The sequence below is a fragment of the Triturus cristatus genome, chromosome 1_1, assembly GCF_964204655.1.
Source record: "Triturus cristatus chromosome 1_1, aTriCri1.1, whole genome shotgun sequence".
In the NCBI taxonomy this organism is placed as follows: Eukaryota; Metazoa; Chordata; class Amphibia; order Caudata; family Salamandridae; genus Triturus; species Triturus cristatus.
Genome location: NC_140579.1, coordinates 828,536,049 through 828,549,929, shown reverse-complemented (window position 1 = coordinate 828,549,929; position 13,881 = coordinate 828,536,049). Strand labels below are relative to the sequence as shown.

General features: G+C 50.9%; 1 protein-coding gene across 1 annotated transcript in view; it reads left to right on the top strand.

Annotated features, from left to right (window-relative positions):
• The window catches only part of LOC146871135 (uncharacterized), a 651,196-nt gene that overhangs the window by 328,074 nt on the left and 309,241 nt on the right, over positions 1-13,881 (top strand).

Sequence of the window (13,881 nt, the reverse complement as noted above, 5' to 3'; positions counted from 1 at the left end):
TCTGGCCGATATGGGGGTGGATTTTTATAGAACATGTCATCAAGAACATCGTCCTCTGATTCATTCACTCCATACCCTCTCGTTTCCACATTATGTCTCTTTTCTGTGCATTTTCTTCCTTCATTTTCTCCTGCAGTTCTTACGGGAAACAAACCCTCAGTCATACTCTCATTCCGCCATCTTCTCATTCGATCATCATGATTCTCATGTCCGTACGACTTACCAAACATGTATCTATACCTTCCGCCACTTCTCAGTCTTTCTCGGTCATGCATCCCATCTTCCCATTCTGTCAGTGCTTCAAATTGTGTCGGTCTAAATTCATCATTTTCTCTCTTAAATTTCTCCGAACTGCCAAGTTAAATGAACCATGTTCTGGGAAAGCCAAGACTCCGTCATTTCTTGTATACTGTACCCAATTGTCTAACCAAATACAAGGATGATATCCATATTTCGCAACCATAAAGGATGCGGGGGTTTTTGGTGGAGGAAGTAACTGTCCTTCCCTTGTCACAATCGGTTTGTCCTTTTTAAACCACTTCTTAATTTTTCCAAACCAGGACTTTTTCTCCTTTTCTGGTGGATCGTAATACATTTTCCTGTCTTCCGAGTATCGCTAGTCTCTCCTTACAACTGTACCGCTATTCTGTCCAATCGTAGCGCGGCTCACACTAACGCTCCAATCCGGAGCGTCTACGTCACCCTGTGCTTCTCCACTCCTAGCGCGGCGTACACTAACACACCAATCCGGAGCGTTCTACGTTTCCGACTGACGGGCCAATCCCAGCGCGGTCGTTCTGACGTCAGCAGCCGCAGCTCCTGCTCCTGTCTACCCATCCTTTACAAAATCCACTCGGTAATTTTTGTTTCAAATTTACAATTCTGTTAGTAACAACATAAAAACACCACCATTGTCTGCTTCACTAACCAAGGAATAGCAATAGACCTTTCTCACGAGAATTCCGTCTTTCCCGAGTGCAGCGCTTACCTCTGCCCTACTACGGAATCGTTACTTCCATTGATAAACTAGCACATCTCTCTACCTTACCCTTCTAACAAGCATTAGCTAACCGTTTCTCCAGAATTAAGACACTTGGTTGGAGACCCAATGCTTCTGAGAAATAAAACTAGAGTTTCACAATTAACCCGAATGCCTTCACATTCACGCACTTTCACACTAGAGAATGTAGTACATTCACACAGAATCCAGTCTTTCCCGAGAACAGCGAACAGTCTGTCCTACTACAGAATTATGACATACGTTGATAAAGTAGCACTTCCCTCTACTTTACCCTTCTAGCAAGCTTAGGGAGCACCTATTACCTTTCTAGTGATAAGCGTTATCGGAATGCCATTTGGACTCCTGGTACCTAAGACCAAAACTTCACAGGTGACCTTCGCTATTATACACACTTCTCTCACACAGAAAATGTCTCTAATGGCAACACACGACGATGTCACCGAATCAAACCCAGACAATGCGTTGTGCAACTTCAATCGTTACACGTTTCTCCCTGTGTACCTACAGGGCAACAACAATTCCGTCTTTCCCGAGAGCAGCACTTACCTCTGCTCTACTACGGAATCATTACAAACTTCCGACTTCCTACATCCCAGAAGCCGTGCAAACAACATAGAACTCGACGCAACTAAACATAGAGTGTTTATACATAAACCAATATCAATCAATAACCAATAGTCAGTAAGCAATTTACAAGCTATAATCACCAAACCAAAACAATAACAACCATCATTCTGCTACCAGAAAAACTGATGCAGCGTGGAATGTCAAATCCTCCCTTCTTCACAGACCAAATATCGCAATAGCACATTAACTCAATACATTCATTGGTGGGGCCCATAACACCAACAATCACACTTCATTGATCTGCTCTCCCGGGAGGAATAAGTTTCCATACGCTGACATGAAAGGAATATCTTTTCACCTAAACCCTAATATACATTGAATACCTTTATTAATTTCAAACCTCGTGATATTCCCCTCATTTGGCGATGAATCAGTTAGTTGAATTTGGGTATTTGGTCATTCAATTCCTTTTATTTATACTCTTCTCTTAATCTAATTTCTTCAAAAAAACAATTCAACACATTTGTTTATTTATCAAAGCATCGTTAATCTAATTAATTGCAAATTTTTTTAAAATCATCGGCCAAACCGCAGAACATCATATTTACCTAATCTGGCTATTAGTCGTCCTCTAAGTCAATCAAGTCGTGGAAAAATCTTAATTCGTCAAAGTCAGGCCGCAATTCAGTCTGTCAAAGATTCATGAAAACAGCTGTCCAGCAGTGTCACCGTCCTCTCCGTCAGCATAACGTTCGGAAATTCGCAGCAAGACAAATCGAACGAGCTCCTCAACTCACTATTCTACCAACTTTTATAAGGATTTTAATGTCAAAATGTATCAAGAATGAGTTTTAGACAGTTCTGATTGGTGGGTTTGGGGTCGTTCGGTGAAGTTCTCACATAGTCTATTCGATTAAGTCATCACACTTGCTGGTTCCGGTTTTAAAGACAGTCCTTTGTTTTGTGGTCCTGGCATCTCTCCCAGTAGGACCTTGGTTGGTACATCTTGCCAGGGGTCAAGACGAGGCCACTGTTGCTGGCTGTTGCGCAGGCGCATTTCACCCGAAACCTCGTGGAACGGTGACTAGGGCCGTCGAGTCAAAAGTTAGCCATCTTTACGAAGGCCCAAACGGTCAACTTAAGCAAAACAAACACAAAACATAATTAAAACATAGAAATGGCTAATAAAAATGTTAAACCCTCACTAATTCCCCTATGTGTATGTAATTACCTAGCATAATAGCAACATTTAAAGCGTTTATATTCACCCAGTGATGTCATCTGGTGCAACTTACAATTACGACACAAAAGCAACATATATCATGCAATATTCCAATTTTCTAACATTAGTATGCGTACATATATTAGTATACAATTAGTTTAGCCATGCAAAATGCAAATCCCACGTGTAATTATTTCGTTAATATAATTGGTGAGTCATCACTTCAAACGAATTAATAATATTACAATAAATAGATTATTTGGATTAATATAAACATGCAGAATGGGGGGGTATACAAAATTTTGTACTACCCGCTCCATCACCTGCACCGCCATTTTGTAACTGCATCAGCACTCTGGCAGGCCCCAGGAGACTGTGAAATTGGTGCGCATCCTGTGAATGCAGAGAGATTAGGGCGCTCACCAGCTGAAAGGTAGTGCCCAGGCGTCTGTAAATACTGCTGGTGGCATCCACTTTTTTGGAGATTGAGGCTGATACTGGTGCTGGATGTAAGAGAGGGGTGATATTTGGATTGGATTGGCCATCTAACTCCAGTGCACTCGAACGGAGGGATTTGACCATTAAGGCGCGCACAAACAGTGCACTCTTGACAAGAGGTGCCGAAACATGCCCGCTGGGCATAGTGGGATGTGGCTGCTGGTGGCGCATGGTGCACCTGGGCAGGTTGTGAAGTCACAAAGTGGGTAAGACAGTACTGCCTAACTGCGGGGTGTGCACACTGTGCCAGGTAATCCGAAAATCGACTATTTGGCTCCAAATTCTTGTGGAGGGAGTGACGCTCAGGAATAGTGGTGTGCACTGTGATCGGTTACAGCCCTAGTGTTTGAGGATGAGCAAGCCAGAAAAGCAGCAGCAAACAAAACTCTCCTTTGAATCCAAAAGATTGAAGAAATCGCAGATGCAGGCTACATCAGACACTGAGACAGACCTGGAATCTGGCAGCAGTACCAAATTGGAGCGCATGATGATGGCTATGCAACAGAGTCTTCAAACAATCGACAGCAAAATTGATAGCTTAAACCTGCGTATGGACAATATTGCGACTAAGCTGGACAAGCATGGTGTGCGGATAGCGAAGGCGGAATAGCGTATCTCCAATGCGGAGGATAAGGTGGAAAGCGTCACAGGCTCCTCTAACCAGATGGAAAAATTGCTAGCAGTCACCCAGGCTAAGAACGAGGACCTGGAAGCCCGGTCCAGGTGCAATAATCTCCGCATTACAGGTGTGCCGGAGACCACGAATGCAGGCAAAATGGAGCTGTACGTGGAGGAGATGCTGGGAATGGAACACTTCTCAAACATGCTAATCGTGGAAAGAGCACATCGCTCTCTTGCGTCTAAAGCCATCCCAGGAGCGCTTCTGCGTCCTATCATTGCTAGGCTCCTTAACTATCGCGATAGGGATGTTGCACTACGTCTGGCGAGAGAGAAGGGCACAACTTCGTACCAGGGGGTGGAGGTTGCCCTGTTTCCAGACTTCACGACGGCGGTACAGCAAGCGAGACGTGAATTTCAACCAGTGAAGAAAAAACTGCAAGCACTGAAGCTGCAATACGCAATGTTGTACCCAGCGCGTCTGCGGATACAGCACGGGAGCAAAGCCAAGATCTTCACATCCCCTAAAGACGCTTTGCAATTTGTTTGCCAACTGGAGCGGCAAGAATCTTCTAGAGTTGCTGATGATGACGCAGATAATGAAGACTAACACGGACATCTGTTCATCTGCTCAGACTGGTATTGATATTTTTGATTTCCTTCACTTCATGCAGGTAAATGTGATTGTGGCATTGTCGCATTAGGCTACTACAAGTCGAACACTTAGTACATGACCAAAGACACAGTTTACGCTATGTAGTCCTCGAGGGATTTATTTGTTGGGGCGTTGGTGGTTTATGCTTTGGGAGATTTACAATCCTGGCTTGTCATGGAAAAAGATGTGTAGAAGTTAGGCCTCCTTACAAGCATAAGTGGGTACTACAGTTCTGTAGTAGGGGATCTCTGTGTATAGTCATAATCTAGTGAATAGTCCCGCCCATGTGCGTGGACCCCGGAGCAATAAAAATAATCTCTTAAATTATCAAGCCATGCAGACCTGCATCTACACTTAAGAGAGGATTCAAAGACAGATAATGCAGCCTATATCCACAGGCTACACTGTCCAGTACTTCAACTAGAAAATTCCAACAACATCCACAAACAGCACTGCCTGCCCAGCTTTTTCCACAGAGAAAAACCTGCCTCTACCAGCCAAAGCCTCTGGAATGATAGAGAGGGAGGAATGGACAAACAAGCCCCATAGGCTGCCATTATGTGGCTCAGAACAGGATACTGTGCCTTTAAGAAAACTTTCCAGAACTTTTCCAGTATCCCAGAATGCACAGCAGGTCCCTTTTACTTTCCAGTTCTTTTTTCCGGCTCCTGCTAGCAGGACCCTGGAGCATTGAGCTCTCCCTTTTCAAGGGTTTATTTGGATTTGTTCACTTTTCAAGTGCTTATTAAGTACCTTGTTGCCTTCCTTCTTGTGTGTGCTCTGTGTTGTCAACATGCCTGGCTTGTTTGACAAGTGCCCAGAGTGCGAGAGAAAGAAGGCCAAGTCGGACCCACACAGGGTGTGCATCGTATGCCTTCCCCAGTCCCATGTTCCAGAGGAGTGTGACATTTGACAAGATGAAGATCAGGCTCCAAGGCCTGGAGGACAGAAGGCTGAGGGCACAAGGTGGGTCAGGACGGGCTGATTCTGCCCATGCTGAGGCCCCTGGGGGGGCTCCCCAGGGGCAGGAAGCCCAGCAAACGTCCCCATTCTCCGTCGGCGTCGACTACGGCGTCGAGGGGGATGGCTGCAGTCTGTTCACCGTCTCCCCAGGGCTCTGGGGAGAAACGGCGTCGACGTCGAGGGAGCTGAGCAGTCCGCCGTCGACACCGTCGACTTCTCCGTCGATTCATCGTCGTCGAGAACAGTCCCGACGTAGGCGCTCGCTGGCGAGGCGAGGTCGCCGTTCGCCGTCGGCAAAGAGGAGAAGGTCACCGTCGAGGGGATCCCCGACGTCGAGGACCTGTCACAGGCGTTCGCCGTCGAGGAGGCGTTCGCCGTCGAGGAGGCGTTCGCCGTCGAGGAGGCGTTCATCGACACCGAGGCAGCGCAGGAGGAGTCCTGACGCCAGGAGTCCCTCGGGGTCACAAGGGAAGAGAACGGAGTCACCGGGCTCGGTGTACTCAGTGGTGTATACACCTCCTAAGCCTAGGTCGCCACCCTTTCCTCCTTTGCCAAGGGAGCCCTCACCACGGATCCCTACGCCACCGCCTCCACCTCCTCCTCCTACTCCTCCCCCTCATACCATTCCGCCTCACACACCGTCGGGTCCACCTGTGGCCCCGCCACGGTCGGTGTCCTTGCCTAGGTATCCGACGACGCCGAAGAGGACTCCGAGGCCACGGCACCAGGTTGAGCCACCGTCGCCTGCGAGGCCGGCTGAGCGGCCGAAGTCAAACAGATCGCGCTCCCGCTCCGGACGGAGAGGAAGATCACGGAGCCGTGGACGGTCGTCATCGACATCTGGGCGACGCCGCAGGAGGCGCAGAGCCAGATCCCGCACCCAATCGTCTGCCAGGGACTACTCGCCGACGCTGTCGGACTCGCCAGGGACGGGAGTATCGCCTGTCGACGATATAGTCTCCTTCCGTGCTACTGAGGGGTGCGGCCAAGCTAGGGATCACGGTGACGGTGCCAACACCTACGACGTCCGTGATCTTCGAGACGCTGCACAAGAAGCACCTGCCTCGCCCCCTGCTGCCACTAGTGCCGGGATTGGTGGAGCCCGCTACGGAGTTGTTCCTCACTCCGGCGGTGACGAAACCAGCCCCCTCGAGGCTCCTGAAGAAGTATCGGGCGCCGGAATCGGACCCGACCTTTCTGAGGATGGACCCAAAACCGGACTCGGTCATTGTGATGGCGGCAAGGAAGCAGCATGCTACCACTCCTTCCTCGACAGTGCCGCCTGATAAGGATAGCCGTTGGCTAGACTCGGCGGGCAGAAAGGCGGCAAGTGCCGGGGCGCTGTTGGGGCGCTCCGACCGTGGCCTATGGGAGTCTCTCCAGCAGTACGCGGAGCTGCTGCCTCGCGACAAGAAGCAGGACTTTCTAGAGACTTTGCGTGTGGGGATGCAGGTGTCAAATCAGATTATCGGCGGCGGATGTGTCTGTTAGCGCCACATGGATATTGTCATGGCATCAACCAACGGCGTCACGCTTGGCTTCGCCTTACCTCACTCAAACCGGAGGCACAACAAAGAGTGGCCAAGCTGCCTTTCTCGGGGGAAACCCTGTCCGGCAAGCATGCGGACGACGAAATTGCCCGCATGAAGACGGAGGCAGAGACCCTGACGGTTGTAGGGTTAGAGAAGCCTGAGAAGAAAAAGCGCCCGTTCCAGAGACGGTTCGGGGCTGCAGGCAGAGGGCATGGGCAGGCCTCGGGACAGCAGCAACAACAGCAGCAGCAGTTCCGGAAACCCTTCCAGAAGCGCCAGAAGGGTAGAGGAGGCCAGCAGTTCGCTACAGCGACCAAGGGCCCGGCTGGGTCTCGGCCCTGAGCGATTACTTCCCCTGCAACCGTTACCCACTCCAGTGGGGGGAAGCGTTCAATCTTTTCTGGGTGCTGAATATTGTTTGCAATGGATACAGTCGTCGGTTCATCAGCCCGCCTCCAGCGATTCCGCCGGTAAGCTCACAGTATCAACTGCGAGAGCTCCAGGCGGAGGCAGACATTCTGTTGAGGAAAAAGGCGGTGGAAGACGTACCTCTGTCTCAAAGGGGAAGAGGTCTGTACTCTCGGTTCTTCCTGGTTCGCAAGAAGGACAAGAACGAGTTCAGGCCCATTCTGGACTTGCGGCAAGCAAACAAATGGATTTGCAGAGAGAAATTCCGCATGCTATCGTTGCATCAGATTTACCCTCAGCTGCAACGGGTAGACTGGCTCTGTGCCATAGACCTACAGGATGCATACTTCCATGTGCCCATTGCACAGAAGCACAGGAAGTTCCTGCGATTCCAAGTCGGCGCCAATCATTATCAATGCACAGTACTGCCATTTGGGCTAAAGTCTGCGCCCAGGACCTTATCGAAGTGCATGGCAGTGGTAGCTGCACACCTGCGGAGGAACAAGGTGTTTGTCTACCCGTACCTGGACGATTGGTTGATCAAGGCCTTCTCCTTCTCGGAAGCACAAGCACACTTCCAGAAGACGTGCGTTCTCTTGAACAAGCTGGGGTTGCACGTCAACATGTCCAAGTCTGTCCCAACTCCGGTCCAGTGCATACAGTACTTGGGGGCCTCCATCAATACGCTGTCGGCAAGCGTGTCTCCTTCAGAGGAGAGACGGTTATCACTCCTTCGGAAGGCTCAGGCTCTTATGACCGCTCCATCGACGACAGTGAGGAAGGTGTCTTCGCTGCTGGGATCGATGGCCTCATGTATCTTCCTCACGCACGGCTGCACATGAGACCACTGCAGGAGTGCTTGGAGGATCAGTGGGATCAGAGGACAGGTTCTTGGGACAACAAGATACGGCTGTCTCTGCATGCTCTTCAGTCACTGAAGTGGTGGTGTTCGGCGGAAAATCTCATCAGGGGGGTTCCCTTCCACAAGGACATTCCCACGAAGAGTATCGTGACTGATGCGTCTCTCCAAGGCTGGGGAGCGCATTCCGGAGACTTTCAGATACAAGGAAAGTGGTCCCCGTTGGAGTCGACGTACCACATCAATTTCCTGGAACTCAGAGCCGTTTACTTGGCATTGAAGGCCTTCCATCCGTCCTTCCAGACCATCTTGCTGCTTGTACAGACGGACAATACAACCACGATGTATTACCTCAACAAGCAGGGGGGGTCGAGATCACGCACTCTGTCGCAGGGGGCGCAGTCGATCTGGCACTGGCTTCTGGCCCGAGGACTGACGATTATGGCCACGCATCTGCCAGGTGTGCAGAATGTTCAGGCGGACGCACTGAGCAGACTGATTCAGGAAAACCATGAATGGGTCATAAACGACGAAGTACTAGGGGACGTCTTCGCAAGGTGGGGGACTCCAGACGTAGATCTGTTCGCCACTGCCGAAAACAGCAAATGCTGAGACTTCGCATCCAGGTACTACCAGCGGGGGACGCTGGGGAATGCGCTATGGATCGACTGGTCGAACAGCTTTCTGTACGCTTTTCCACCCATTCCCCTAATTCCGGCGGTGCTCATCAAGCTGTCCCAGTCCGGGGCGCGGATGATCCTGATTGCCCCGGAATGGCCCAGACAGTGGTGGTTCACGGACCTGCTTCACTGGTCTCTCCTTCCTCACATATGGCTTTCATGCAGGCCGGACCTTCTCACGAAGTTCGGGGGGCAGTTCGTGCACCCCAACCTCTCCTCTTTGAGTTTGGTGGCATGGCTCCTGAGATAGTGCAATATGGCCATTTGAATCTACCAGCAGATTGTATGGATATACTGAAGGAGGCTAAGCGACCTTCCACTAGGACGTCCTATGCTTACAAGTGGAAGAGATTCTGCATCTGGTGCAAGTCCAAGCACTTTGACCCGACGACATGTAAGGAAGATGTCATCCTTCCGTACCTTTTGCATTTGGCGCAGTCTGGCCTTAATTTCCATTCCATTAAGGTTCATCTCGCTGCTTTGACTGCTTACAGGAAATGTCCTTCACAGACTTCCTTCCTTCAGATCCCTGTGATCAAGGATTTTTTGGAAGGCTTGAAGAAAGTGTTTCCTCCTGTCAGACTTCCCTCGCCTTCATGGGAATTGAATGTGGTGCTGTCCAGATTGATGAAGGAGCCTTTTGAACCTATTCACAAGGCTTCGTTGCAGCACCTGTCTTGGAAGGCGGCGTTCCTAGTGGCCATTACATCGGCCCGCAGGGTGAGTGAACTTCAGGCGTTGTGTTGCCAAGAACCTTATACGGTATTTCATGCTGCTAAGGTTGTTATGCATACTCACCCTAAATTTCTTCCTAAGGTTATATCTGATTTTCATGTCAACCAGACCATAACTTTACCTACGTTTTTTCAGAATCCCTCTTCTCCAGCGGAAAGTTCTCTACATTCCCTGGACGTTAGGAGGGTGTTGAAGTTTTATCTTGATAAGACCAAAGATATTCGTAGGTCAGACCAATTGTTTATTGTTGGAAAACCACTCCCACACTAGAAGGGGTGGTGGTGGTCTTCCGGACACACTGTGGTAGCTTGGCTCGAGTGGTCAGGAATCAGGCTCCGTGCTAAGCATACAACATACCCAAACAATAACCATGCGTGCATCCGTTCCAAAAACGACTCTACACCGTAAAAATTATGAAAATATCTTTCTTTATCCTTTTTTTCTCTTAGTTGCTGATTGGAAAAATAAATAAGACAATCACAATATACAAATCTTAAATAGTGCAGGTCAAATAAATACTGTCTGGAGATTCAATAAATAGGGATGATCATAAATACAAGGGACATAAATATAAGTGCAGGTAATACAGGCAATTAAATATTCTGAGGCAATAAATACTGAACCAATAAATATTGTACACCAACAAGTCCTGTAGACCAATAAATATAGTGAAGCAATAAATAGGTTAACACAATAAATACAGTGCCCCCAATAAATAATTAAAAGTATACAGCAGCACTCATGTAATCAGATCACTTTTCAATTCCTAAGGGCTGATTTGGCCCAGGCACAGCTTGTAGGGTTGTGGAAGGCTTGAGGGGTTCTGCTCCCTGGCTGGGACAAGGCTGAGGCCTAAACTGAGGTAGCTCAAGGGGGGAATACCAGTGCCCTGGCTTTCTCTCTCTCCACACAACCTCTATAGGTTAGTCCCAATTCACCCCTGGCACAGTCAGGTTGGTTCCAACACCTCCCTAGCCCCTTAGAGCAGTCTCTCAGGTCTTCACAGGGCCTTAGGCGCCCTCTACTCCACTTACTGCCCTTTTTCTGATGTTCCGACGCCGCTGGAGTCGTGTCGATGCCGTGAGGCGGTTCCGGTTCGGTCTCGGCGGCCTCGGCACAATGTCAGTTCTAGACGACGCCGGTAGGCGGTTCCGGTCCGATGTCGGCGGCCTCGGTTCGAATTCGACCTCCGATTCGACGGCGTCGGGCAGTCTCTACTCGATGTCGACTTCGGGCGGCTCCGGTCCGATGGCGCTCTCGGCTTCGATGACGTCGGCCGGCCTGGCCTCGATGTCGACTTCCGGCGACTCCGGGGTGCGATCCTCACCCCCGACCTCCGGTGCTCCTCCTCTCAGGTTCCGGGCGACTCCGGAGTGCGATCCTCACTCCCGACCTCCGGTACACTTCACCTCGGTCTCCGACGACTCCGGAGGGCGGACTTCACTCCTCCGATGACGCCGCTCACTCGACCTCGGTTAACTTCCTCCTCGACCTTTGGTATTCCTCACGACCTCCGTCGGCGCCCTCTCACGACCTCAGGCGGCTCCGGGTACGACGTCTGCTTCTTCAGTCAGCGCCGCTTCTCCACCTCGGGCTCCAGGTCTTAGGCTACTCGACGCCGGACTCCAGGGAAACCAGTTTCCAGGTCAGGATCTTGCTGCTTTCTGCTTCTAAGGCCTGTTCCTGCTGTCCAGGTCCTTAGGATGAGTTTTTCTAGCTTCTTCCCACACAGGGCTACAGGCTGGGATCCATCAGTAGGGACAAGTATCAAGGGTGGGTTTATGGACCCCACTCCAGGCACAAGTTTCCACCCCTGCTGCTTCACTCCTTCCTCCTTCACTGTTGTGCTGCTCTCTCTTCACCAGTCAGGTGCCAACTGCCAGCTCCAACTGCCAACACTCTGTCTTAACCTTCCAACATTGTTAACCGCCTCCAACTGTCACAGAGTTCTGGAATGTTCTGGAAGGTGCTGGTAGGTTCCAGTGGATGCTGGTGATGTCACAGGTGGCCACCATTTTGTGCTCCAGGCCCTCAGACAGAAGTTTCAGGGGTAGGTAAAATGGCTCCCTGAATCTGCAGCAACACCAAAAAGTCTGGTGGTTCCCAAAAAGGAAAAATTCAAACAGGGTTTGAGGCAAAAGTGGGACAAAATAAATAATGATGAGGAGGGACCACCCAAAGGGCTGACAGGTCTAACACGCGTCCCCCCCAGCTGAAAGTGGGGAGAGCTACCCAACCCCTTGGGAGTTCTCATCACTAAGGCGGAAATACCTTGAGAGACCGTCTGCATTGGCGTGGTCCACTCCAGGCCGATGTTCCACCTGAAAGTCCATCCCCTGTAGGGAAATAGACCACCTCAACAACTTGGGATTCTCCCCCTTCATTTGCATCAGCCAACGAAGGGGTCTGTGGTCGGTCTGAACCAGGAAGTGCGAGCCAAACAGGTATGGCCGCAACTTCTTCAGAGCCCATACCACTGCAAAGGCTTCACGCTCTATTGCACTCCACTTCTGTTCCCTGGGAAGTAGTCTCCGGGATAGGAAGACCACGGGTTGATCCAGACCCTCTTCGTTGAGTTGCGATAACACTGCCCCAATGCCATGTTCTGATGCATCTGTCTGGACAATGAACTCCTTGGAAAAGTCTGGGGCCCTTAAGACCGGGGCCTCGCACATGGCTTTCTTCAATCTCTCAAAGGCTTGCTGACAGGCCTCCGTCCAGACTACCCGTCGAGGTTGTTTCTTGGACGTGAGCTCCGTGAGGGGGGTTACGATGGTACCGTACCCCTTCACGAAGCGGCGGTAATATCCCGTGAGGCCCAAAAATGCTCGGACCTCAGTCTGTGTCTTGGGGGGTTCCCAGGCCATGATGGCCTCGATCTTCGCCTGGAGGGGTTGCACCGCTCCCCTACCCACCAAGTGTCCAAGGTACACTACCGACCCCTGCCCGATCTGGCACTTGCTGGCCTTGATCGTCAATCCAGCTTGTCTCAGGGCCTGGAGAACAGCTTGCAGGTGACGCAAGTGATCCTCCCAGCTGTTACTGAAGACGGCTATGTCATCCAGATAAGCAGCAGAGAAACTCTCCATTCCGGTGAGGATCTGGTTTACCAGGCGCTGAAACGTGGCAGGTGCGTTCTTGAGCCCAAAGGGCATCACACAGAACTGGTAGTGGCCATTGGGCGTGGAGAAGGCTGACCTTTCCCTTGCTCCATCAGTCAACGAGATCTGCCAGTACCCTGAAGTAAGGTCAAAGGTACTTAGATATTGGGCAGCTCCCAGCCGGTCAATCAATTCATCCGCCCTAGGGATCGGATGAGCATCAGTTTTGGTCACTGAATTCAGTCCCCGATAGTCCACACAGAACCTCAGTTCTGGTTGGGCACCCGGTGGTGCAGCTTTTGGTACTAACACCACCGGACTGGACCAGGGGCTGCTAGAAGGTTCGATCACTCCTAGCTCCAGCATCTTGGTGACTTCACTATGAATGCTGGCCTTCACCTTGTCTGACATCCGGTAGATCTTGGACTTCACAGGTGGGCTGTCTCCTGTGTCCACGTCATGGACGCACAGGTGAGTCCTACCCGGGACAAGGGAGAACAACGAGGAGTACTGCCCCAGGACCTGGCGACAGTCCTCCTGCTGTTCAGGAGTTAGAGATGGGGAGAGAATCACTCCCTCCACCGACCCATCCTTTTCTTGAGACGCAAACAGATCAGGGAGAGGCTCGCTTTCCACGTCCTCTCCTCCGTCAGTCACCATCATCAAGATGACTTCGGGCCTCTCGTGGTGGGGTTTGAGGCGGTTGGCATGCAGCACCCGCAGGGGCTGACGAGGGGTCTTCAGGTCCACCAAGTAGGTAGCCTTACCCTTCTTCTCCAACACCTCAAAGGGTCCTGACCAGCGATCCTGGAGGGCACTAAGCTCTCCCGGTTCGATCACCCACACTTTCTGGCCAGGCTCCAACTCCACCGGGTGAGCATTGTGGTCATACCACGCCTTCATCACGGCTTGGCTGGCTTCCAAGTTGTCAGAAGCTTGCTTCCACAACTTAGCCATTTGGCTCCGGAAGGCCAGCATGTAGCTCACCACATCCTGGGGAAGCTTTCTGGGAGTTCTTTCCC